At 45.4% G+C, this 23,927-nt stretch overlaps 1 pseudogene; it reads left to right on the forward strand.

Annotated features, from left to right (window-relative positions):
• Positions 1–23,927, forward strand: part of LOC120849831 — a 396,720-nt pseudogene that overhangs the window by 288,901 nt on the left and 83,892 nt on the right.

Raw genomic sequence — 23,927 nt, forward strand, 5'->3', positions numbered from 1 at the left:
AATGGAGCGCCAACAAGACTTTTGAATCGCATTGTTAATCATATTTCGAACCAATCCTGCCTTGACATGCTTTGAATGGCAACTATCAAAGGGAAGTATTAGTTTAGCCTTTTCTTTGCCATACAACCAACATAAACCGGGGACCAATCTAAGCTGGAGGTCTAAATACAGAAGTACGTTGTTGCTGGCTTTTCTATAGAAGACTGCAACTCCGGTGCCTCCCTGTACACGGTATTCTCAATGGAACCAGCATGAGCTGATTCACGGACACATACCGAAATGTCATCTACGTATCTTCTAATAAGTACTGAGCTCGGGTTATAATGTTTGATCATCTCAGGCAATTTTAGGTCTAAGCTCCGGAGGTATATTTCTGAAAGGGCCTGGGCGACAGCCGAACCAATACATACGCCTTGATGTTGAATGTATTTCCGCTCATCAAAGTTTACCGCTGTCGACTTTAGATATAGTTCAAGTATCCTTAGAAAATCATTGATCTCTATACCAGACTGAAACCGAACTAAATTCTCCTCTAGAAACGAGCGGACCCTAGAAAGCAAAATGGCTGGTTGGAGTGAATAATACAAATCCTTGATATCCAGGGAAAAAATCGTGCAAACTTTACCATGAGACGGTTGAATATCTGATATAAAATGCATGGAAGAACCTAACGCTAACGGGTTTTTGAAATCTAGGCACGAAAGACCATTCTGAAGGAACGTGGAGACAATTTTTTGCCACGTGCCATCTTCGTTAGTAACTACTCTCAGAGGAAAGTCAACGTTGTGGTCTTTCAAAAAGAACTTAATGGCAAACGTATCTTTCAAGTTACCATTCAGTCTGCCAGCCAAGGACGTAACGTCACTGTCCTTAAAAGTCCTTACTATTTCTTTCTTGTGTCGGCCCAGATCCCCATCAAAAGAACGAAATAACCCGGAAACAGCGAGGTTACACTTCTCCTTAAACTTATTGGAAGGCAGAACAGCAAACAGCCCCGATTTGTCTGTTTCAAGAAGCTTCCCCTCTTTCTCTTCCAACTCTTTCTTAACTCGGGTTACCACCCCAAAGTTTCTAACATCTGTCCTGTAAGAAGCTGCTAAGGACGACATTCTTTTAAAAGCCGTTGACACAAGAGCACTTTTCTCAGCTGGTTGTGACACCGCGTTTTTGGAGCGACCTCCCCCACACCCCTCCCCACCGCTTCCCCTCCGCCGTTCAAAGTGGCCGCTGCTCGAACTTGACAAGCCCACCAACGACTCAGCGGACGATCTTTCCGACGCAGAAATAACACGCGACAGATGCCGGGCGAAATTATACGTACCACGGCGCCCATGTTGCAAATAACTAGGGTTCGGAGTTTTCGGTTTAAAGCGATAAAAACCGATAAAAGTACGCCGAATCCATTTTCGGAAATTCGGTTTTAACCGGAAAAGGTCAGTTTTTAGGTTCGGAAGTTTTGATTTAAACCGATAAAAACCGATAAAATTTCGTCCAACCCATTTTTTAAAATTCAGTTTTAACCCGAAAAGGTCACTTTGACCGTCCAGTCAAACCGCAGAGCCGTGGCGAGCGTGTTTTCAAACTCGTTGTGAGGAAGACTGACTGGATGCAAGCTCTGCATGTTGTGTTGTGCTTCAAAACGTCGCACCGTGTCTCTTTCGGCGATTTTGGCTCAGACAGCGCGTCATCTCCTCAGCCTGCCAGCGTCCAGTGTTAGCGTTGAGAGGGCGTTCTCGAAGCTCAGGGTCATATATTAACACGAAAGAAATAGTGTAGATCAAGAAGGAGAACCTGGGAAAGTACATGTTTGTGTGTACTATAATGAGATCACATATTCCTGATGTACAGAAGATGAGGTTCCATGTTTTTGGGGCATAGGCTTCGTATCTGACTTGATTGTATTTCTGCGTTTTTTTCTTGTTTCTTTTACAGTTGCACACATTTGCCAAATGAAGTGTCCATTTCTTTTTCAATGTATCTGTGCCGTTATTCTTTGAGTGATCACAAATATCAGAGCTACGTACAAGGATCATCTGATCCGGTGTCCGTTGGATTTTATTTTATATTCACCGAAAAAAGCCGATAAATTTTTGCGGTCATAAATATACGCCGAAAAAAACCGAAAATTAAATTTTAAAATAAACACCGAAAAAAGTACGCCGAATTTTGAAAAAATAGAAACCGAAAACGCAGAACCCTACAAATAACGAAGACGTCCACGTCCGCCACCGTCACGTACCTTTCGGCCGTGTCAAAGTGGCGCGGCACGGACAGCGATTGCCAGCAGTGGAGGTCAGATGTCTAGTACGACTTTAATAAACGCAGAGGTAACAAACCATCACTTGCACGGTCGTTGCCTAATCTCTTCTTGCTTTATTGCACGGGAAAACGCCAGGCGAATGCAGTGTAAAAAGGTAAACAATCATTGGCTGCAGAATGAACCGGTCTAACATTGCGTCTGCCTCCGGATTTTCTGTCGTTCTTTTTCTCGTTCTTCCTTTCACGACCACAGATGTCAGCGCTTTTGGTTTACCACGCTCCACAGTCCCGGCTTTGTTTCCCTGATCTACGCGAGGTAGAAGCGTTCGAGCCGTCACAATTCCACGTAAACGACCGACGCACCCAAACAGATTCAACTCGACGGCCCGACCGTGGCCCGACCGGCCCGCCGACCTCGCCAACCTCGCCGCGCTTGCGCACTGCGGATTTAGAAGGAAATGACGTAGGCGCTCTGTCAAGTTCCCGAAAGATCTATGAAATCCCGCAGAGCAAGTTCGGCGGGGTTTGAGGCGCTTCGTGGAGCGGGCGTTGCCAGAGATCTACGAGCGGAAGATGACCAGCTCGAGCCTGATCTGCGAGCGGAATATGCGCGCTCCAAATGGAGCGCTTTTGGAGCCCTCGAGATCTGCGAGCGGAACTCACCATCAGCTACTGGGGAGCAGGACCGCGGGCGCGTAGATGCGCTTTGATAAGAAACCGAAATATAGAAACGCGTCCAAATGGAGCGTTTTTACAGAACGCCATAAGGTGCTGCCCCGGCATTATATCTTTCTAAAAAGAGTTGATTTAGTGGTTGTCGGCAATGCTAAGCAAATTTATAATTGAAACTATATGTTTATTTGCACTAATTGGAAAGTTAATTAACAAATTTTACTTAATTAGCCGACTAACAGTTGCGACTATCTCCCTATACTATGTCCTCTTGGCCGTATAAGTCACCTGCACTAACCGCATAAGTATAGCTTTCGTGGCTTTTTTAAAACAAATCTGAAAGAATATATATATATATATATATATATATATATATATATATATATATATATATATATATATATATATATATATATATATTTCTCAGATCGTTTAGCACGGTATATCGCAAAATCGAAATACCTCAAGAGAGGAGGAGGAGGAGGAAGGGAAAAACAAGGGAGAAGGAGAGGAGGAGAAGGGGAGGAGAAAGGAGTACAGATGAGGAGGAGAGGCATATCTTCCCCTCCGTACCCTCCCTCCTCCTCATGAGCTGCGCTCTAATTCGGCGCTACAAGGAGTTGTTAACGTCTTTCAATTTTTTTTTTTCAAAACGCCGTAAAATTCTGCCATTGACTTACATCTTTCTAAAAAGAGTTTGATTTAGATGTTTTTGATTATGTTCAGCAAGTTTCTTAGTGGTACCATATGTTTATATTTACAAATTAAAACTTAATTATTAAACTTTAGTTATTTATCTTGCTAATCAGCATCCTTTTGCAATCCTTGACGTCCGACAAGGCTGGTAGTTTATTTTTATCTGCAACAGCATATTTTTATGGATATTTGAAAACTTTCGCAGAAACACCCTGTATGTACCGTTTTTATTTTGTTTTTTATTGCGTTAACATTAGAACGCTTGTTTTGACGAAAACCAGGCGGTGTATTTCGCTTGTCAGCGCCGAGGAGAGAGGGAGAAGTAGGGGGAGAGGGTGAAAGTGCGACGCTTCAAGGGTCCGGAGCGCTGACGTCAGCACGCGTTAATCTGCCGCTCTTAAAGTCACTGGATCTGGGAAAGTAGCGCTATTGCCTTCCCACCTGCTAGACGGAGACAAACAAATACCAACATGCAGACGACAAAACACCTCTCAAGGTGATTGGCTCATCGCTGTCGGTTGACATGGTGATCGCCATTTTGGACCCGTTCAAGGCTCCGAAGCTTTGAGAAGGTGGTTAAAACCAGTCGCACCAAGATTGCTATAAAGCATCATCGTACTGAAAGCGTTCCTCGGCCAATATGAGCGTCTTTGGCCCTAAGCGTGCAATAAACATATCACTCATGTTTATTTCAACAGGTCTCTTTTAGTTACGTTGATCTTCTTGCGTGTTTCAAAAGAGTAAAATTATTTTTCAATGAACCCAAGCACTGACGTTGATTGTTTAGGCGGTACGAAGATGTACGGCATCACATGTGGCGTCGGTGCTTGGGTTCGTTGAAAAATAATTTTACTGTCTTGAAACACGCAAGGAGCGCAACATAATTTTAAAATATACGGGGAAATAAGCATGAGGGATAAGTTTATTCCATGCACAGTTCTAAAGACGCTCATATTGGCAGAGGAACGCTTTCAGTACGATAATGCTCCATAGCGATCTTGGTTCGACTGGTTTTAACGACCATTTCGAAGTTCGAAGCTTTAAAAAGGTCCAAAATGGCGTTCACCATGGCAACCGACAGCGATGAGCTAATCACATTGTGAGGTCTTCTCAGAGATATGTTGGTATTTGCTTGGGTCCAACTAGCAGGTGGGAAGGCAATGGCGTTACTTTTCCTGATCCAGTGGCTCTGGTCCCTCTCTCCCCTGCCGCTGACACCACACAGACACCGCCAGGTTTACGTCTAAACGACACCCATCGTTTTCTTCAAAGTCACATGCACAGCTGGTGCGGAGCGAGAGAGGAGAAGGCGCCGCGCAACATCTTCTAGATAACAAAGCTGTAGTGCTGAATGAGATAGCGTCATCAGGGAAGGCCAGAGCTGGACACGGAGTGAGAACAAGTGCTGCGTCAGCGCCCGGATTCTAGAAAAGTTTGATCCGAACGTTGACGCACTCGTCGTGTGACGTCGTGTATGACGTCATTATGGAAAACATAATGACGTCATGTGTGACGTCATTATGGGAAACGTCCCATAATGCAACGCGTGGGTCACGACTGGCGTCACGTGTGAAGTCCCTGAGGACTTTCGTGACCCTCGGGACGTCACACGTGATGTCACTCGTGACCGGCGCGTTGCATTATGGGACGTTTCCCATAATGACGTCACTTGTGGCCGTCGTGACGTCACTCGTAACTCTCGTGACGTCACACGTGACGTTATTATGGGAAACGTTCTAGAATGCAACACGTGGGTCACGAACGAAACCAGCGCGTTGCATTATGGGACGTTTCCCATAGTGATGTCACACGTTACGTCACGTGTGATATCACAAGGGTCACTCGCGACGTCACGAGGGTCACTCGTGAAGTCACTCGTGACCTTCGATTAGCAGGGAAATTTTCGCTAGATTTAGCTGGAAATTTAGCGAAAATTCCTTGCTAAATGAAGGGCAGCAGGCAAGGAGGAAGGGAGAGGAAGGAGGGGCATACCCTTCCCTTCTTTGCCTCCTTCCTAAACAGCTACACTCAAACGTCGATTTCCAGTGATACCAAGTTTAATGTTACTTTTGTTTAGATTCATATGTTTCACAACCTGTACCGTCCGGATGTTTCTTCAAGAAGTTGACTGCATGCCGTACTAGTCCAGAAATATTTGAGAGTTTTAGTAGTACGTATAGGAGCAAACGCAGACCCCATACGCTAACGTTAACGTTGCGTCCTCCACACTGCGCATGCGCCATACGTACGCACTGCGGCGAGCCTTGCGTACGTACGCTCGCTATCGATTTTTGCGAACGTACGTAGCGGTCCCCTGCGTGCCATCTCGTTGCTCTAGTCGCGCGCGGGAGAGCGCGAGACTAGTCCAGTTTGGAAAATGGCGGCGGTGAGGCAAACCAGCGGAAGTGCTACGCGCATTGTACGGGTTCGTTTACCATTGAAGATGACATCAACCTCCTCAAAGAAGTCAACGCGACGAACCCTTTCGAGCACCCACAGAGATGGGTGTCGATAGCCAAGAACATTGGCGACGCCGTCGAAGCCGTCGTCGTCGTCGTCGAAGTCGTCGAAACACGAAAAGGTGTTTACCGTGCGGCCAATACAAAAAAAAAAAAAGACAAAACACGTACAGAACAGGCACACGGAAACACGCACTTCCGTAACAAACCGAGGAGAATCGGGGCTTTAGATTGGCTTGACCGAATACCTGCCTTGGATTGTTTGATGCAGTTTACAAGAGCACATCTAGATGGCGCTACAAGTCTTTACCTATGCGTTCTTCTTCCGCTGTACTAAAAGTGCGTATTCGACGCGCTCCATAACGTTCCGTCGACGCAACGTTAACGCTAACGTATGGGGTTTGCCGTTTGCCCCTATACGTATTACTAAAACTCTCTATTATCGACACGTACGATGGGGACGACCCATCTTTGGAGGGCATCCCTCCAGCAAAGTGGACACTGGACACTGCATACCCACGAGTGGGATGGTATTTTAGTTCGTCATATCGGTGCTAACATATACAGGCTTTAGTGGCCGAAAGGTAAACACAGGGCACCAATCGGTCGTGTAGAATATGTCAGCAGTGCCAATACAGTGCTTGGGGTCCCAATCATTTCGCCGAAACTCGTTCCGTGGACAACTATGCATGAACACACGCTTACACACGTTTAAGTATGGATCGACGGGAAGATTGGGGACTCAAAGGAAGCCGAATCTTCGCACGTCGTCTAACTGATAATAGCCTTCTCGGTCCCTTTCTGGCTCTTTACTTGAATTCCTAAGCCCGCTTCAGACGGAGCAATTTCACCCAGCAACTTGACGTCGCAACACCAGCAACACCGGCCGCCCGCGTTCACACGCAGCAACCGAATTGCTCCGACTTGCCATCATCATCATTAAATTGGATTCTTCTTTCACTATTTAGACGCCCAGCTACGCGCTAAAAACGCGCTCTTATATCTTTGAACGGCGTCGAGAATACAAACTCATTTTTCTGAAACTGTTTATTTCCGAAAACGATCCATTCCAAACCAGAACTAAGTCTTTAGCTGTCATCATCACCACCACAAGGGTGTCACGTGAAAATTGGCGTCTCTGATTGGCTGCAGCCGCTTGAACCGTCTTTGAGTTGCTCCGAGTTGCTCACTTGTTCGAGCCGGACCCGATCTCAGCAATTCGCGTCGATCTGGGGAAAGCTAGGGAACAACCCGCCAGCAACCGCAAAATTGCTGGAAAAGTTGCCCTGTCTGAAGCGGGCCTAAGCCACGGCGGAAAGCTGGTACTCATTCTACCTCCGTGCTGTCTGAGCGGGATGAACTTAAAACTACTCCTGCTTTCAGAAAGCCAGAAGTGTTCGTTACTGCTATGGCTAATACATTATTCAGTTCAGACCGGAAAGTGTGCGCCGACTATTCAAGGAGACACAAGAGTGTTTTACGGACGCCATTTTCGTCAAATCTCGGAGCTAAACCTAAGTTTTCTTAAGCAAGTTCTACCGGCTGAGGACGCCCAGCGCGTAAGCCCTGGAGATGTTCTGTACAATAACTGCTACACAATGTTCTTGGGTCAGATTGAAGAACATAAGCAAGGACAGGAAATGTTGTCATCAAGCTCATCGTCATCATCTCTGAAACCAGCGGACAGATCATTCATTGACGAGGAAGCCCTGGTCCAAGGAGTGTCTAAAGCAATTGATGCTGCCGAAGTAAGTGTGACACCACTTAAACTCCCTTCTAGCGTGACCCCACGAAGTCGTACCGGCTATGTTAAGCGAAAAAAATCCAAGATAACCGCGGACTTCAAAAAGAAAATTCGTCGTAAACTAAGTGACGTGTACGGAGAACCTACGGGCACAGACAAAGAAGATCCATGCTCCTCGTGCTCCGACTGGGTCAGCAATTTACGAGCAGCCTACGTCAAGAGCGCGTCGCAGCTAGAACGCTACCGCCTCTTAGCTCTCTTTCCATCTAACCTCAAAAAGAAAGATATCCTGAAAGCAATTCCTGAAGTGACGAAGCATGCTTTGGACCAATCAAGAAAGCTGAAAAAAAATGGGGGTCTGGGCGTCACCTGACCCATACCAAGGACATGCTCTCAACGAAAACGATGTCGCTCTTGCGTTGACTTACTACACATCAGATGCGAAAGACTGCTCAAGACAAAGCCCGAACAAGAAGAATGTCGTAAGGCTTTTTATTGATGGTCAGGAAGTCTTCGTCACGAAGCGATTTATGACGAGATCTTTTAGGGAAACCTACAAAGAGTTCAAGGCGGCCAACCCCGAGTTAAAAATGGGCCTAACAAAATTTTATTCTTTTCGGCCCAAGTGGGTTAAGAAACACCCTGTACATGAAGAGTGTGTGTGTGTATGCTGCGCCAACTTCATACTCTGTCTGACATCTCTGTCAAATGCGGCGGGGAAGACCATGACCTTTGAAGACGTCCAGAAAATTTTTCTTTGTGAAAATCCTTCCCAAAACTGCTTCTTGCTGAGGTGTGAAGCCTGTTCGAAACGGAAGGACATATCCCTCGAGATGCTAGGGATGAGCGCTGAAGATGAACTGGAGTTGGCACTGTGGGAATCTGGTGGCGAGTTGGTGAAAAAACATTTGGAGGCCACTGCTTTTCTTAACGAACTCAACAAGTGGACGAGGAAATACATACCCCACTATTATATTCGGCGCGCACAATAGAAAGCAATATGGCTTGAAAAAGCAAATGTGAAGTGGAGGACTACGTGTCGTAGTCCTCCACTTTGATTTCGCTGAAAACTGGAGTATTGTGCTCCAACGTGCAGTGCAGGGATACCACTGGAAAACCAAGATGGTGACAATCTTCACCTGCGTTGCGACGACCACGAAAGGAACACTAAGTTTCGGCGTCGTGAGTGACGATACCTGTCATGATTCTGCACACGCGCTCTTTGCGCTCACAATGATTGAAGACAGGCTCGAGGAACTCTTGCCCGTTTTTTTTTGGAGCTAATCTATGTTTCGGGCGGCGCTCCAAGCCATTTCAAAAATCGGCACCAATTACACGAATTTCAGAAGTTTGTTGTCAGCAGGTGGATATACTCGGCGTCAGGGCACGCAAAAGCGATGGAGTGGGTGGTGTGCTGAAGCATCACGCGTCACTGCATAACTTGAAAACAACTGAGCTGAGCTCCATAACTAACGCGCGTACGTTCGTTAAAGCTCTCGGCCATAAGATCAAGGGGATAACGCTTATCTTCATCGACCAAGAGGAGCTGTCCCGTTATCGGGAGCTTAAAGGGAAGGGGTGGGAGAAGGTAACCCCATCGAAAGGTATCCAATCTTCTCATGTGTGGAGCAAAGCAATGGGGGAAGGGGGAGGTGATGTGGTCCTAGAAAGTGTTTACCAAACCCCAGAATAGACAGAGCTAAATGGTGGGACCGTGAAAAGGCCGGACCGTTTCAACAGTGCGTTCATCCTTGTCCCCCTGTGAGTGCGCGCTGTGTGATCAGACGACGCGCCATAGACTTTGACACTGAACTGACTGCAACTTGGACAAAGCGAAAACTGGCTCGGAATCGGATCAACCTATTGTCTCGAAATGTGCTACGTCGAAAGATGACTATACCTATCCCAGGTGTTTATCACTGTCTTTGTGCGAGCAGCGCCGTGTAGTATTGAAAAGGTACTGCGTCGTCTATCCGTAAACCAGACGGAATTTGGAGGTGTTCAATTCGTTCTAAAGTTTATATTTGTATAAACTTTGAGTGTATTTTATGTTAATTAGGAGTATATGAGACATTTGATCAACATATTTTGATATATTTTATGAAATGAACATGTTTAGGCTACAACATGAAATATTACTTCCCTTCTCTGGTTACGTGTCGCATCTTGAGTTTAAAATTCCGAACTTTATATGTAATTGTCATATTTTCTTATGTCAAACAGATATGCAGTGCATATACATATGTGCGATTTAGTATCTGACGCTTAGGAAGTACGGCCTATTTTCATACGGGCTTTTTTGTAAAATAACGAGCATTTCGTGGCGTGTAAGGACGAGCATTTCGTGGAGTGTAAGGCTTCAAATGCGTTAGTCATGTGTTTAGGTATCATTTCTATTGGCAGTGATTCATGCCAGGTTACTTGGACTTTTCCCTCGTGACTTAAGTTTGTCCGTGAGTTCAGATGTTACGTACTTCTCCGTCAATACATAAGGCGAAGCTCACACACCTTTCAAATCACCCCAGTGCCAAGTAAATAAAGATTGTAAGGATAAATATTGTTACTTCACTTGCTTTTACGCTCAGATATTGTGGTAAGTACTAACATTAAATAGAAAACTTTACATTGGCCAAAATTCTGCTTAGCAAAGTGCCTGTGCGAAGTCCCGTTCAAAACGCTCATAGCACGAGATTCGAGTCTTAATAGCGGCCATACAAACAATATATTACAATTTCTGTTGGTAGTTTCTGATAGACTACTATATTAACTAACTGTGAATAAAAAATGAAAAAAATAAAAAGTGTTTTTTTTAGAAAATCGACTCCAAACTTGATAGTTTTTCGAAATATTCGTTTTTCAGGTACATGTAGCGCATTATATACTTGCGGCAAAATGTTGAAATTATACTCAAAAGAAAGAGCGTAATTGGTGCTTTACGGTGATATAAAGATCATAAAAATATGTTGATTAGGTCACACAGCACAGCTTGCTGAACTTCGTCAAATATCGTCACAGAGAGGCGGTTTGACAAATAAAAAAAAATCATTAAGAATGTTATGACCTAGACGCTTAATTAGCATGAAAAAGCCTATGTCTAGAGTGTTCCCAAAAAGTTATATTTATGTAGCGTAAAAAGTAGGGAAAAGGGATGGAGTTAAATATGGCACCTCCGATAGGCTGGAAGAACATAAATGTCCACCTTGACCGCTTCAACGGTCCATAACTTGAGAACAAAAAATCCGACGAAATAACCATTTGCGTCTTCTTTTATTATAGGAATTGTCCCAAAACATATATTTTTTTCGTCAAAATTAAAACTTCGACCCTAAATCCGTGCCTGAGTTGAGATGAAATCACCCATATGTATATATATATATATATATATATATATATATATATATATATATATATATATAGAAAAATCTGGTTGGAAAAGAACGTTTATGGGTTCCTCGGCTTGTTCATATTTTGCACACTGAAAAGTTATCTAAGAACCCCACAAAAGAGTTCTTTGTGAAAAACCTCTACCGGGTTCGTTTAAGCTCCTTTTCTCACGCGAAATATTTCTTCACCGCCCACTTTCCTTTCTAGTGCGCCAGGGGACAATAGTGCTTGAGGCGAAACCGCCGTCCTTTACGAGCTTAAGGAAATTAGGGCATCAAAAACTCATGCAAAAACAAATTTTGTCAGTCTTTTTTTAGGGCGGGATGATTCAGCGATTTCTACGATATTCTTTAATTTTTTTTTTTAGTTAATTTTCTTGTCGGTGTTTGAATAATTTTTTATGCCTCGTAGTTTGAACATAGGACAAGAGAGTTTTCGAGAAAAGTCCAAGACCAGGATATGGATGTCAATACTATTTGAATTACTTGTAGCTACGCGATCGCTTTTCTGTTTTTGCTTTTCCTCTCGCGGAATTTTTGTTTTTTTTGTTCATATATTCGGTTAAGTTTGCAAGTTCAATTGTCAATAAGGATTCCGCGGTAAGTAGCCTTACACGCGGATTGAATAAGACCACAGTAACGACACAGGGCAGACGCGTGACGTCCGGCCGGTATGTGCGACTGACTGTCCGATCGTTAGTCGCACGATATCGCGCTGATACAAGGCCGGTGGCGGAAGGACGGCACTCGAATAGCTCCCGAATATTGGACTGTGGTGCGAAACTCGACATTCAGCTGGCACTGAGACGGAAATTTGACCAGCACAGCCAGGATAGTGGCCAAGCATCGCCGAGCTGCATGGGATAAATATTTCAAGAAAAAATACTTCCAGGAAAAAGAAGTGCTCTTTTTAGGCACAGCAAGAAAACCGGAAACAAACCGTTTGGTGGACGTTGTAACTACCAAATTGTATCATACGCGCTCACATCTGATAGATTTTAAAAGAGCTTTCATGTTTTTTCTTCAATGTGGTGCCTTCTGTGAGTAACAACGTCCGTCAGAGAGTTCATTATCGTTTTTCCTCCTGTGCGTCGGAGTGGCACGTTTTTCTGTGCTTACATTTTTTTTTTTCAGAAACTTACACCTACGAAAGTTAGTATGATAAATTATTTAACTAACGACACCTTAAAAAAAAGTTTGATTGCGTTCCGCTTGGTTTATTTATACGGCATTTTTTTACGACCTGAATAGCGCTGGAAAACACCCGTATTCAAAACTTGGTACCTGTAAAAGAATAAAAAAAGAAAGAAAACAACTGCAACCTATTTTTAGCTTGTAGCAGCAGTAATAAAATGCATTGCGTAACGTAACTGTGTTGCCTGTTGCTGTTCGAGAAAGGTAACAAGTGCATTACTGTCATTACGGAAAAAAAGTAACCCGTGACCAGAATGCTCAGGGCACTGGAGCGTATAGTTCCGCACGCGGCCTCGTCACAAAACTGGTGAACGTATCCGTCGTCTGGATTGAAAGTTGGTCTATGATGCTTTCTGCAGAAGGGGACTCAGCCAACTCAGCTACTTCCACAAGCCTGGAAAGCAGCCCTTGCTCCCGTGGACCCTGGCAGACGTGTTGGACAAGACGGCAGACGCCAGAGACAACAAGGCGATTGTGTCGTGCCACCAGGGAATAACCAAGACATACACCGAGTACCGAAATGATGTTAGTACCATTTTCTACCGCTATGAATTTGTGTTTCGGAAATGGAGCTGGCGTAGTAGAGGCAAGCAAATCACACGCGCGAATAATCAATCGAAAATCGCACAAATCCGGAACGTACGAAAAAACCGTAGAAGCGGCACGGCGTTGGAAGACGGCCGCGGGTGGCGCTGGCGCTTTCAGCACCGTCGTTCCGGCTATGGCTTCGGCTTGGTCGCTTGGTCAGCTTGCCTCCGGCCAGCTCCGGCCGATTCGCAACTGTCGACTACACTGTCGTCTGCTAGCTTCACATTTTTATTCACCTTCAAACACAAATCATGTCGTTGGAAGTTCATTGGAAACAAATAATTGTTTTTGAGCTATTTATATTAGTTATGAAGCGTGTTAGGGTGCCTCTATCTGCCGCCCGATTGAGGCACCCAACGGAGCTGCAGATCGAAGCGCCACCTACACCGTCTTCCAAGGAGCGGCCGTTCCCCTATGCATGCTGGAGGCTACGCGGTAACTACATTTCCCCCTTTAAGCCACTGTACTATCATCGAGAACTCGAAGAATTTTTTCACGTAAATATAATATATGGATTCGTTAAAGGCACATTTGAGATTCATGTGCAATAATTATAAAGTAGTTAATTTTTTTAAAACTATTTTTACATTAAGAATTTATTGCGATTTCCGCATCTTTTTTTTCGCTCATCTGTTTCGGATAGACGCTTACACTTCTCAATATAAGCAACGCAATCAATTAATTTTTAGGTAATTTTGTTATAATTTAAATAAACTTATTAGAAAGTAATCACAAGTGTAATCTGAAAACTTCTGAAAGTACTAAAGTTATTTGTAACCGTCACTATTTTCCCTTTCTTTTTTATTGCGCCCTGCGTTTCTGCAAGTTTCCTTCCAAGGGATCTTCGACCTAAGTCTAGGACAGAATAATGCTTTACCGAAATTAGGGGATTAAAAATGGGATTTTATAATTCGGTGATACTAACCAAACATTATAGAGTACAAAAGACCCATTTTCAAAACGGTAGAACGAATCTGCCGTTTCGAAAAGTCTGAAGTAATCGGAAAAGTAACGGTTATTTTTTTTTAAGTTACGGCCAACTACGTTTCTTTCAGGTGATATAATTGAATACATTTGAACCACAAGCAATTATAATTGTAATCATGTACTTTTTCGAGTTATATGTACAAGGCTGGTCATAAACTCCAGAGGAATGTTGGGCCTATAGCCAAGCCGTGTACTCACGTAGCGAGCAGCTTCCTGCTGAAGTATTATTTTTGGTCGAATTTAGAACCTGTTTTTCCGGACCTGTTTTATCGTTATACTAGCATTTACTGGGGTTGACTTTTGTTAAATTTTAGATTGTCACATATTCGGCGCGTAGAGGAGTTTAGCTCGTGTAACATTCCCAATTCTCCATACCTGTTACTAAAAATAAAAGTGATTTGGTCCATGAGTGTATCATAAAGTAAAAAAAAATACGGATTTTTATTTTCGTTGCAAGCATAATTTACATAGAAGTTTTGAGATTATGATATCCACTATTATTAAAGCACTTGCTCTTTCTTGTAAATTCTGAAAAACCCAAGAATAAACTGAAAACCGGAACAGTGGATAGCGCAAACGAACGTTTAGATCAGATTCTGTTGTGTACGAGGAATAGAGCAACACTGATGATTCATTGTCTTGGACGGACGTTGACGAAACTTCTCCTTTATTATTCGTCCGAGGTTAAAGAGGAAGCAAGGGCAGTTAGACTGTCCACAGAACAGCTGACTCGGCTCTCTGTATACTATTGTGAAGTATAAAGGAAGATTATTTCATAAGCAACCATTTTCCCGGTGAGAGAATCATTTCTCTAATATCTTATACGGGTAGCAGACGACCCTGCGTTCCTGTACACTGTCTACTGGTGAGGTGACAGGTCGGCGGGAGCTCCGCATTTGTTGGACAAGTGGACAGTCGGTTTAACAAACGTGATCACACTTTCTACGCGTACTATTGCGCCGAGAGTGGCGATACAAGGCAGGCGTTTGATTGGTCAGGCGAGAACGAAACGTCCATTGCCCTGTCAGCTTAGCGGAGTCACAGAACCTGCGCAGACGCTTACTTCCGCCGAGAGGGGTAATGTGCGGGCGATGGTAGAAAGTCCGGAGCAGTTCAGAATCGCGGATGCTGCGCGGATGCTCCACGGAAGCGCGAAACTAATGTCGGCCGTTGGGAAAGCGTGCAATGGCTACATTTCCCCCTTCTAGTTCACCATAACCCTGCCGAATGTTCAATGTTTTCACTGGACGCCGGACGGCATATTTGAGATCGTTGTTCGCAATGCATGGTGAGAACTCGCTCCCTTTTATCTTCTGCCAAGAACAGGTATATTGATTTTATGGAATACACCTTTATGTATGTTCAACTTGCATTCCACCAATGCCGGACCGTTGTTCTTAGCAAACGACGTATACGATCTACTTCAGAGCATGTGCTGCGAAAAACGACCTCAGATATGACGTCACGATGCAACAAGATGGAGGTAAGACACAAACAGCCGAGAAATATCATCAACTGATGGTCATTGTTGCTCTGAACTTTCATTAGTCATTCATCGGTTTTAGACAATACAGTGTTTTTTTTTGTTTGTTTTTTATCGCAGATAAATCAGTTTGCAGCGAGCTTGATGTCCCTCAATCTTCCTGCTGGGTCCATGATCGGCATCATGGCGCCGAACCTCTACGAATGGGGGGTTGTCCAGTTTGCTGCCGCCAAGGCGGGGCTCGTTCTGGTAGGCCGTCTTCTATCTTCACCCAGCGGAAGCAACGATTGAAACTTGATGGCATTTACATCTTTATTTTTGTTATTCAGGTTAATATCAACACAGCCTACCAGGCTTACGAGCTTGAGTATTGCCTGAACCATGTGAGTTGATCGCCGATTCGTCGATATGCAGCGGTTTTTTGCTTTTTTTTTTTCCAAGTGTGAATAAGGCTTCGTTCTAGAGCTTCTAAGGGAATACAGTTAGCCTTTGGGTGTATTCTAAGTACTCAGGTGGGGGATACAGACATGCGTAAAATAAACACCACCACGTACCAGACACGGCATCGAATCACTCCGCGGACCGACCAGGAAAGTACCACGACGAACTATGTGATGTCAGCGCAACGTGCGCCTTGGTAGTGAACAGAAACTGTGAAAGGAACTTCATCAAGCTGCAGAATTGCAGCTTGATGAAGCCGTTTACCACCTACTGGAAGATCGGTTAATAGGGATAATACAAACCCGTTAGGCAGAAAACAAAAACAGTGCTACATCGAATACTTTACTGTTGGTTGTAGACCAACAGTGAACGGTTGTAGACAGAAAAATTCGGCAGAGAAACTTAAGACTGCTTACGTGTGGGAATTCGAGAGAATTAAAGTCCCTTTGGTAAAATGGTTTACATTGATGCTTTCGACATGAATTAAAGTTCTTTCTGCTGATTCGGTGTGTGTGTTTGCGTATACGTATATGACGTGGCGTCGAGGGTCCATCGCAGGAGACACAGCACCGATGAAATCCGAGGAACAACTTACGCACGGGAGGCAGCGCGCTCATTTTGTACACTAATGACGTGGCGCCACCTCTTCCCCATTGACTGTGCCGTCCCGTTCCCAATGACGCACGTACAAGGCCACACCTTTAGTGAGCCAGATGCCCAGCAAGCGACGTGTGCAATGACGCAAGCACTAGGCACACCTTTAGTCAGCCAAAACCGTGGAGCCGCCGTGGCATCGGGGAAGCGTGCTCATCTAGCACCCACGGGTCCCGGTTTCGGTTCCCACCCTGACCGAAATTTACCAAACTTTCTTTTCAAGGCCATAAATTTACTTTGTTTACAGAAACCTCCCTGAGCAACCTGACGTCAATCTGAGCATTTTTGACGTGTTTTTACTCTTCGCGTCATCGGCCATTTTTGTTACCATCGCTTGGTCAGGCCTCCAACGACGTCGGATTTTCACGTAATGTGGCGTGTCACATGATTATTTCGGTCTAAAAAATTAATCGCTTGGAAGAAATGTGGGACACGCTTGAAAAGGAAAGCCAAGAAAAAAGAGACGGTCGTGAAGGGCTCCTCGGTCGGGTTGCTCAATGTGAAGAGATGGGGGCAAGATTGCACAAATTACTGGATGCGCAGCTGAAAGACTTCTCCAAGAGGCAGCTAAAAGCCGACCCAGCAAACAAAAGGTAGTCTCTGTAATGACCTAGGAAAAGCAACACCCTTTTGAAATCTTTAAAACCGGGGGGGGGGGGGGGGGGGGGGGTCAAGCGTGTGGCACGCATAGATGGCGTCTACTAAGGCAATCGCAAAGATGTGGTTTAAAGAAGCGGTCATGTGTTCATTACACAAGCCCAGATAGCGCTTCAGGTGCCATTGAACCGGCAGAAAGAAATGACAGACCAAGTATATTTTCGCTTGCATGAACGATGAGTCAGCAATAAGCAGTCTCGTATAAAGAACAAGGCCACTGGTCATGCCGCGAAGAGGCGTGCAGTAAACACCCAGTCAACTGCACAACCTCTATGGAGGATAAAACGTAAGGTCTTGATTTCTGTAGACCACAAGGTAGGCAAGCTTGCCCAATCGTTTTTTGGCGAAATAGACGATGAAAACTTTTTAAATTCTGATGAACAAAACCGCAACTCTGGATACAGTTCACACGATGATCGCAGAATCCGAGAAACAGGCGAGGAAAATTCCTAGGATGGTACATCCTGCACGTTGGAATAGACGATCAATTACAAGAACACACCGAACGGCTGCTATAGTCGAGAACCTGGAGAAGGGATGGGAGAAAAGAAGAGGCTTCCTGGCGGTTTACTCTATCTTCGAAGTGTCAAATAGAGCTAACAAAAATGCCGGCCGCAGCTACGATGTTAAACGCCAAGTTGAAAAAAAAAAATGTGCGACAAAGCACGACCCAAGAATGTGGACTTAACTGAGGACCTAGCAGTCACACACATTATGAATTGAAATGGACTGCACTACAACCAAGGGGGCATCGAGATTGTGACACGCCGCATTGCTGAGGTTGCAAATCGTTTTACATAGGAGCTGCATATGGCTAGGGTTCCATGCATTTTTGATATCCGTCTGCAAAAACAAACGTCTGAAATGGCATATAAAAGTGCTCCATTGTATAGAAATGCAGGGTACATATACGCCTCGTCACCTAAATAGGCAATTTGATAAGGAAAGACTTCAAAGCTTGTGATAATGGAAGTACATCCGAGTGCCATCAGCGTACCTCTTACGAGTGCCATCAGTCATGTATAGATTTAGCTTTAGCAAAGAATCTCCCCAAAGTTGTAATGGAACCCATGAGTGCATATCATAGTGATCACAAAGTAATCATCACTACGGTTTCAAAATGATGTATATATACTGTAAATAAACATTTGGCGAAGTGCTTTTGTGTGTCTCTTGGTGCATCATTTGTGGTGATGATCTACAGCTTCGCTGGCCAACCACCTTCACAATGTGGAATAGCTCCAAATTTTTTTTTTAGACAAAGGAAAAAAGGCGATTATTATCTCTGCAGGCCTCAACATCGCAGGAAGGAGGACAGCGGAGGCTTCACGCAACATGTAAAACTGGGACATCAACAAATGGACCGCGCAGTCCTAGGGAAGAATCCCCGACTTCCGTCTTACAGACTCGGCGAGTATTCAGCGAGCCGAGAGCTTCATCGTCTTACAAAGAAAATGAAATTGCCCACCAACGACATCAGCTTCTGCAGAATACCACGGTGCAAGCGGAGCGGCCACACTGGGAATATTTTGTTCAAAACAAGAATGATCTCTTGGGGTTGTTGCTACCTCCAAGCGAAAGATCCCCTAAGCACCGTCTATTGATTTGGCCCCATCCCGGAGAGCCTGCCACGAACGACTGGCAAGAGACTGCCGGACGAGGCAATGCTGCATGAAAGGGAGATCAATATGGAGATGCAAACACCCTCAATGGCTCCGGGGTATGTGGACAGCTCGGATATCAACGGAGGTTCTCCGAAGATCCCAACTCCATGGCTGTACGCTTTTGATTGCTCACAGTGTGCGGCGACAACTGGGGGCTGCAGTTAGAAATATTTCGACAGGGCATGGGCGTACCAACCGGGGGGCAAGGGGGCGCCTGCCCCCCCCCCCCTCCCCCCCGAGTTTTCAGTAGGGAAGCAAGGCATGTGTTTTGCCCCCCCCCCCCCCCCCCCCTTAAAAGGCCGCCACTGGGCAGGGCAAAGACTGTCCGTCGGCGCCCAAGAGATACCACGGGTACCACCCCCCGACCCGGGGGAGGGGGGGGGGTCTGGTTTGCCCCCCCCCCCCCCACTGAAAGACAAGTTGGTACGCCACTGCGACAGGGTAATAAAGGGGGGAGGGGGGTGGGCGTAGTAAAGGAAAAAGGGTTAAGACGTAGAAGGGCGGAAGCACCGAAGACACCTGACACAGACGTCTGGCTTTTTAAACCTTCAAGGAGCAAGATCAGATCAAAAATGGCAAGAACGTTATTGTGCGATGAACTTTGAGGGCGCGCAGCTCTACGGGGTCGCGGAGAAACATCACCGTCACCTTGAGGAAGGCTATGCACAGCCGGACTGGCACTGGACCGGGTGCAACCGGCATAGAAGGCAGCGGAGAGGAGGAAGAAGGGGGGAAGGGTGTTCTCTGGCGCAGCTCGTCATCGTGGCAGCGAGAGTGAAGGCCTTGCCAAGACCATCTCTGGGTTACGGGGAAGCTACTAGTGTCTAATGGCGGTTTGCGTGATTTATCTTGCGCTAGAAAGTGCAATTTGTGCACGAGAGGACTAGAACCAGGCGAATGTGGCGTGTGTTGCTAACGATGTTGAGAATTCTAATGAACATTGGGAGAAATTAGATGGGTAGGAGGACAGTAATGGGGGCTACTCTGAAAGCTAGCAGAAGAGTTTCAACTTAAAGAGGTTAACTTACGGTCAACATGTGAAAGACAGTTCGCATGGTGTGCTCGATGAAGCAAAACCTGCATTGAATATGTATTAATGCCTCACCAGCTCGGACAACATTTTAGTCAGGTTTGAGTAGATGAAGAAGACGAGTACACTATTGGCAGTGACCAAAACCTTTCAGGCTGAACTTCAGCAAAGCCACTTGGAGAAAAACAAAGAAGCGAAACGAGATTTGCGCTCCAGACGAACGTATTTAAAAGAGCGGCTGTAAAAATTGTTACGCAGAACTTTGAAGAAAAAAAGTGCCAACAGGAGACGTGCGGGGAAATATGGAGAATGCATCACAGTGCTTAAAGTCCTTATCAAACATCATTCAGAAAAAAGCCTATATGGAAGCAGACGCGGCAAAAGATGGTGGGAAGGTTTTGTCAAGTCAACCATTTATGCATGTCAAGTGCCATCGTATATATAATTCGCAATGGGCTTGAGCAATAGATAGACGAGAAATAGGATATGTACCAGGTTAGCAAACAATATGCTAAGCAGCTCACCTACCAAGAAATAAGAACGGCAGATCTGGCTATGGTGATGGTCGGTGCAGCGGCAAAAGTGCACCAATGAAGTTTTGGGGCTACCTCGGGTTGTTAAATAGCAGAAACTAAGAAGCTGTCATCGTTAACACGTTTACAGGGACTTTGAGACTTTGGAACCCACATCTCTGACTATCTAAGGAAGGTCTCTCTTTCGGATCAGTCTACACCGCCTCAACAAGACTTTGTGATGCCAGGAAGACGCCTTTGGCTGAGTGGCGATCCCGTGAGCAATGACGCACTTGAATAAATTCCCCTCGGATGGCCGTATTTCGAGGCCAGAGAAGCTATAAGCAAGAATGGCAAGATTGTCTTCAATGGGCGGCTGCAGTTCTCGGAGAAAGGACGATGAGCACAACATATTTTTGTATGCTTCCATCTGACAGGCGTACAGACAAGGTGGAGAAAGAGACTTTACCAAACTAAATAAAAATACGTTATTTTGTTTATCTTAGCAGTTCCAATGGCTACAGACACGAAGTGGGCAAACGGAATTGCTGTAGCCGTAGGTGATCCTGTAGACGGAGGCAGCTGAGGCTAAGTCAGCTCTGTGACCGTACAATCTCTGCAGGAATACAATATTAGCAGAGGCTGTCTTGTACGACAACTGCCTCGGCAGCCGTCTGCTCTTTGAAACACGCGCAGGAGGGCTCCGACATTTGGGTTATCATGAGCAACATAATCGGCTGGTTGAGTCAACGACATGCCAGGCTTGTGGTTAGTAAAATGAAATTATTCAACATATTCTTCTCATATGCCCAAACCTGCAACCAAAGCATCCGTTGGAGTGGACAGAAGCACCAGACAACAGAAAGCAACCCGCCCAGGCCCTTAAATATAGCCAAGTGCTTGCCCAAGCCCCTGGCTTCCAATCACCCGTGACCAGACTTGTACGCAACAGGTTGCAAGCAACTGATTACTTTTCGGGAGATCATCATCATCATCGTCACCGCTGCCGGGTGACCATGAACACTGTCCGCCGCTTCTGTGCGCAGACCCTCTCTCCACCAGATCGCGACCAGACACGACAAGGCTCACATCTGTATTGCTATGCTAGAGTAAACCTACGCCATTCAATCAAACGTATCTCGACCATCGACATTACTTATAAACAATTACATTTTATTGAACCTTTTCAACGCTTCAATTACTTCTCTTTTTTTGCCCAGTCCGGTTCGCAATAATTCGATTACTATATTTTCTAATCAATCGTATTTAAAGCCTTTGGACCCTGAGGAATGAAATAAATAAATGCATTACAAGTAATCAATTGTATGTTTCCGGAAGAGCTAAAAGTATTGAGTGGAGTCACATTCGGACGCGTACTGTCTTATTGGTCTGCTGTGGCAGCCAGTGACGCGCCGCCGTACGAACACGCTTCTATTGGACTTCAGTAGACGCCGGCGCCGCGCCGCCACGACACAGTACGTTAGCGGCGGCGCTTCGGAAGTTTTTGCTTAAGTGCGTCCAAGCATGGACCAGACTCCCATCACTTTGAAACTTAGTAAAATTTCTCAGCAATTGCAAGAGGTTCTTGTGCATTCCATCGCAATCAAACCCAGGTGTGTGAACCAGGCTCTAGTTTTTTTAATGATGTCAAGACTAGTCGAAACTTACCTGATAAAGTTGTAAAAAATAAGATGAATCGATCGCACAAGTACTTTACACTAAAGTATGACTGAATCAACTTTGCATGTTTTGTTTGTGCAGACTGAGTGCGAGGCAGTCATACTGTCGGAAAAGTTTGCGAGGCTCAGTCGCTGCTCGAGATAGCCCCGGAATTGTAGAGAGCTGCACCGGGCGAACTCAAAAGTTCCAGGTAATTAGAGCGACGCCAGCTTATCGCGCCGATCAAAAGTCGGTGCTACCGACCTGCCAAATAATGTCGATGACTTCACGTTTCCTTTTTTAGACTACCGTATTTAAGGCACGTGATTCTAATCAGCGATTCTCCAAAACCGTAAGTATAAGTATTAATCTTTTTTTGTTTGTATTTTACACAATGACCAACACGAATTAGTCGTGAATGTTTAGACAGCATAAAACCTTATTTCATAGAGTATATCAACACTGGTTCGCACTGTACATAAAAAAAGTCAGCCACTGCATTATAACTGCAAGTCGGAAAATGCCAATATGGTGCCGGTGCGATGAAGACGACATGCTACAAAAAGCAAAGCAAATTAGGCGAGAGGTTTTAGAAAGCATGAAACTGGTTTTGGATAGTATACCTTTTAGAAAGCATGAAACTGGTTTTACATAGTATACCAACACTGAATTACACTGGGATGAGAAAGTCAGCCACTGCACTACGACTGCTAGCCAGTCCGATGCCTTTGAAATGCTAAAAAAAGGAACACAAATTAGGCATAAAACTGGTCTCGCATACTGCACCAAATGGTTCACGTTGTAGCTTGCCGGGGGTTCATCCGAGCTAGTTTTTGGCAGGCCCTCACCGGAACTTCCGGTGAGCGACCCCCGTTACAATGGGGTCGCCATTTAATCCAATCCAACTTTAATAAGAACGTCAGCTACTGCAGTGCGACTGCTAGCCAGTACAATGCAGGTACGATACGTAAACAATACTACAAAAATGAATGCCGTTTACAACTCCCTGTAACGCCGAATTAGAGCGCAGCTCCTGAGGAGGAGGTGGGGAAGGGTACCGAGGGGAAGGTATATCTTTCCTCCCTCCTCCTCACCTCCTCGTCCTGTCTGCTACTCCTCCCTCCGAGCGGTGTCGCCATCGTCTCACAAGGGTCACGTGACCTAACGGGGGTCACGTGATGTCACTGGGGTCACGTGACCTGACGGAAGTCACATGACCCCTATGAGCTCACATGAGAATGACGATGACGTCATCAGTGACGATGACGATGACGATGAGGATGCCGATGACGTCATCAGTGACGATGACGATGCGGATGCCGATGACGTCAGCAGTGACGTCAGTGATGACGTCATCAGGACGATGCAGATGCCGATGACGTCATCAGTTACGACACTGATGGCGTCATCGGGGACAATGCAGATGCCGATGACGTCATCACTGACGTCACGCGTCCCATAATGCACCGCGCGGTTACGCCGACGGCGACGGCGACGGCGACGCCGCTCTAGCCGGAAACGGGCGCCTAAGAGCTGCGCTCTAAAAGGAACAAAAGTTAAGCATGAGCGTTGAGACAGCATAAACATGGTCTCGCATGTGTATCAACACTGGTTCATGATGTATATGAGAAAGTCAGCCACGGCAGTGCGACAATAGCGACTAAAATGCAGGTACGACGAAGGTAAAATACTAACAATATAGCACAAATTTGGCAGGGGTGTTCAGACAGCTTGAAACTGATCTCGTATAGTGTATCAACACTCGTTCACACTGTATATGAAAGAGTCAGCCACTGCAGTGCGACCGCTAGCCAGTACGATGCCGGTACGATGCCGGTACAATAC

Source organism: Ixodes scapularis, unplaced genomic scaffold, assembly GCF_016920785.2.
Source record: "Ixodes scapularis isolate PalLabHiFi unplaced genomic scaffold, ASM1692078v2 PGA_scaffold2__306_contigs__length_199485367, whole genome shotgun sequence".
Lineage (NCBI taxonomy): Eukaryota > Metazoa > Arthropoda > Arachnida > Ixodida > Ixodidae > Ixodes > Ixodes scapularis.